Below are 4,196 nucleotides of genomic sequence, written 5' to 3'. Positions count from 1 at the left end.
TTTTATAATAAGGAAACATGATTTATTTTGTTTGAGCTAACTGAAATTGCAACTTTACAAAAATGAATAAATAAAAAGACATTCCAAAGATATATGTTACACTACTAAATATACTAAATTAATAAATGTTTTCTATAATAATTTTATTACTTACAGTAGTAATTGCAGTAACTGGGTAATAACAAGGTATGTACCTAACCATAAATCTAACCCATGCAGTTAAATTTTATTGCTCAGTATTTAAGTAAAAAATAATTAAAAAATAAATAAATTGTTTGTTTGTTTGTTTGTTTGTTTGTTTTTTGTCATGTCACTTTGCTTATTGGTGCACCTTTGGGGAAAAAAATGCAAATAAAATAAAATAAACCATTGGCTCACTCACAAAAGCATTAAAACTCTTAACCTTATTTGCGAATGTGACCAATGTGACATCATTTCACCCATCCTACATGGTATTAAACATTCAGCTGATAATATCTTTAACATTCTGTTTAATGGTGGTCATAAAATATAATACCAATTACAGTAATAATATCAGCAGGGATAATAATAATAGTAATAACTACTATCGATCCAGTGGTTTTGAATGCTAATATTGCTGGTGCCCCATTAACTGCTGGCACAGTCACGGCTTCGGATCAGAGCGCCTGAGAATTAAATGTTAATTTTTATTGATGAAAAAATGTCAGCAGGAGGCAGAAACTCTCTGCTTGGAATGAGACATTCACGCGATGCACTGGGGCATTGATAATCCATTCAAGCCTGCCAATGTGGCGGGAGATTAAAATCACATCTGGATTAGATGACTTTTTGTTGCAATATGTGCGAGTGTGTGGCTGCCTCATTTTAATTGGAAATAAGCATAAACAAGTCTTAAGCCCAGACACAGCTCTGATCCAAAAGCTATCGAGCTGCCTCGCTGTCTGCTGACTACATAGACAGCTGCCTTCTTAGACAACCGAAATGGAACCTTTTAAGTGATTGATTTGGAACACTCTACATGCAGCAGCTCTGTGAGGCATACAAATAACACTCCTCGTGCAAAACGCTCAGGAGACTGGACTGACCAATTGATTTCAATCAGTTGAGTTTAGTGATAGCATATTCCTTTATTAAGCATGAAACACTACAAGTCATGCCAAGTTATTTTTTAGAGCTATAATACAGATTGCAGCTTTACAGCAAAACAGCAGAATCAATTTTGGGAACTCAAATATGGAGACAGGTCAGATTCTGCCGTAAAGCAGTTCTAAAGGACCATTTTGTCATTATTTAGCTCAAGATTTGACATTGCTGATGGTATTCAAAGACATCAGGACATCCTCATGCGGAATCCAGGACCGTTCTTCAGGACCGAAACGCTCCCAGTCAATGAGAGATTCAAGTTGGCCTCCTCGTCGCCGTGAATCCAGGATGGCATGTACAGTGTAGATGGGGTCTTCCTCCAGTTTGATTGGAGGAGGAGGTACCTCAGCCATGTCAGACCCTGTGGGAGAAGGGAGAAGAGAAGGTTGGTGAGGTTTTAATAGAGATACATGGAAGGTAGGAGAAATTCTGCAATTTGGGGGTAATTTTAGACGACAAGTGACAGGATTGATCTGCCTTAAAATCGTGAATGGCCGTATGTATTTGGGACTCAGCTTGCGGCAGGGCAGCTGGAGGCGTATATCCCTAGTAGAGAGCCAGACCTTCTGACCAGGAGGTAAAGGGGTTACTGCTCTGTGAACGTCTGCCTGGTTCTTGTGCCTCCTAACTGCCCTTTGCAGATGGACATGTGCAGAGTCCCAAACCCTCTCGCTTTCCTGAAACCAATAGTTGACTGCTGGGACCTCAGAGGGCTCTCCCGACCAGGGGAACAAAGGTGGCTGGAAGCCAAGCACACATTGGAATGGTGTTAGGCCTGTGGTGGACTGGCGGAGAGAGTTTTGAGCATACTCGGCCCAGGGAAGATATCAGCTCCAAGTATGCTGGTGACCATGGCAGTAGGTTCACAGGAAGCGTCCGATCTCCTGTATCTTTCTTTCTGTCTGACCATTTGATTGTGGATGGTAGCCAGATGTTAGGTTTACAGATACCCCTAGGAGACGGAAGAAGGCCTTCCAAACTCTGGATATGAACTGAGGTCCTCTGCCTGAGATTACTGTATGTCTTCGGGTAGCCCATAGTTCCGGAATACCTGATTGAATAGGGCTTCAGCAGTCTCCATTAGGGCTGTGCCGATCACGATCAGCCGATCGTTATGCGCATCTCATCAGTAAAGCCAGTTCTCTAATAAGCGGTAAATTCATCATTCATCATCCATCAGGTGCGTGATTTCACATACAGCAGCTGTTACTACACAGAGCCATTGTTAACTGAGAAGCTGCTCAAATCCACATTCTCAGTTAACAACGGCTCTGTGTAGTAACAGCTGCTCTATGTGAAATCACGCACCTGATGGAATTTACCGCTGATTAGAGAACCGGCTTTACTGACGAGATGCGCATTAATTATCAGCTGATCGTGATCGGAGCAGCCCTAGTCTCCGTGGCTGATGGCAGTCCTTTTAGTGAAATAAGGCAACAGGCTTTCGAGAAATGATCTACTGCCACAAGAACGCAAGTGTAGGAGTTAGAGTTGGGCAGATCTGAAATGAAATCTACTCCTATGTGTGACCAGGGTCGGCGAGGAATAGGCATTGGAAGTAACTTCCCCTCAGGAAGATGGTGTGGTACGCTGGAGATGGCACAGGTGGAACATCCTTGAACAAAGCGTTTGAGCAATCTGATCATGTAGAGCCCAATGGATGGGACTGACAATGATGGCTGGAGGGAGTATGGATTCTCGTGGCCGGGTAGCTTGGTCTGGGGATGCGGGAAAGAATGCGGGAAAGGGCGTCTGCCCTTTGGTTCTTTGTTCCAAAAATACGTCATGACGAGGAAAAAAAGTTGCACTGGAATATAAGTCGCATTCATTTAGAACCAAGAACTAAGAGAAAACATTACCGTCTAGAGCCGCGAGAGGGCGCTCTATGTTTTCAGTGTAGGCTAAAGGAGCACTCAGCAGCATAGAGCACCCTCTCGCGGCTGGAGACAGTAATGTTTTCTCTCGGTTCACTTCTCTTGGCTCATGTCAAATTAATTTTGATAAATAAGTCGCACCTGACTATCGCAAGACCAAACAAACTATGGCTGCATCCGAAAACTTAGGCAGGTGACTTGCTGCCTTGCCGTCTAATCACGCAATGACTTTGCAGGCAGCATTTTTGCCCGAAGGCACCTCATGAAACGTATCTCGGACAGGCTTCTGAGGTGGACTAATGGTTTAATGATCTACAGCAAAATATAGAGAGCTTTGGTGATGACTGAGTGGATATTTCATTACTGCTATATTAATTTCTCGCTAGAAATTACATCAAAAAGTGGAAAAGGTTGTTCAGAAACATACATTTAAACACAAACTGACCACAAACCGCAACTTTCAGACGCCATCTTTATTGTTTGGCTTAACTCTCACAGAATGGAATGCACAGGATTGAGGGATATCAAAGGCAGCGAAGGATACATCTATGCTGCCTTCAAAAATCGTCCAGATGAAGGCATCTCAGGAGACAGGAAATAAAGCTCACATTGTTTTCGGACGTGAATTGATGCCTTCCTACCTAGGAATGCGACCTCCGAAGGCAGCATTTATCAGTTTTCAGATGCAGCCTATGAAAAAAAAGTGCAACTTATAGTCCGGAAAATACAGTATTTATCAAAGCTCAGTCAACACTAGTCACAGACACATTTTGTGTAAATAATTTTGTGGATTATTTTCACACCAGGTTTTTGGAGGAAGCACTGCCTCCCTTGCCTCCTCAGAGGAAATGCTCCTGCTTAAAATGCTGTCTAGATAGGCAGCTCAATAGCAGTTTTAAACAGAGTTACAATACCAAGTCTGAATCATACAACAGTTTCCAAACCAGGAGCCTGAGGTTTCCTCCAAAACACTTTGAATTCTACCTGTTTATTTAGTCTTCAGCCCCAAACACTAGCTCTCAGTCGTTCATCTTCCCATCATCATTGTTTACTGATCGTTCATATTGCCTTTCAAATCTAAAAGAGGATTACATGTAACAGATTTCCCAGCTGATATTACTATTTGAACACAAAAGGCTCGGAGGCCAACTTCATTTTCATGAAAGCGAGATCTGCATGCATGCGGCACCGCAGGTT

Source organism: Carassius auratus, unplaced genomic scaffold (genome assembly GCF_003368295.1).
Source record: "Carassius auratus strain Wakin unplaced genomic scaffold, ASM336829v1 scaf_tig00217176, whole genome shotgun sequence".
Taxonomy (NCBI): domain Eukaryota; kingdom Metazoa; phylum Chordata; class Actinopteri; order Cypriniformes; family Cyprinidae; genus Carassius; species Carassius auratus.
Note: the sequence above shows the minus strand (reverse complement) of the source record.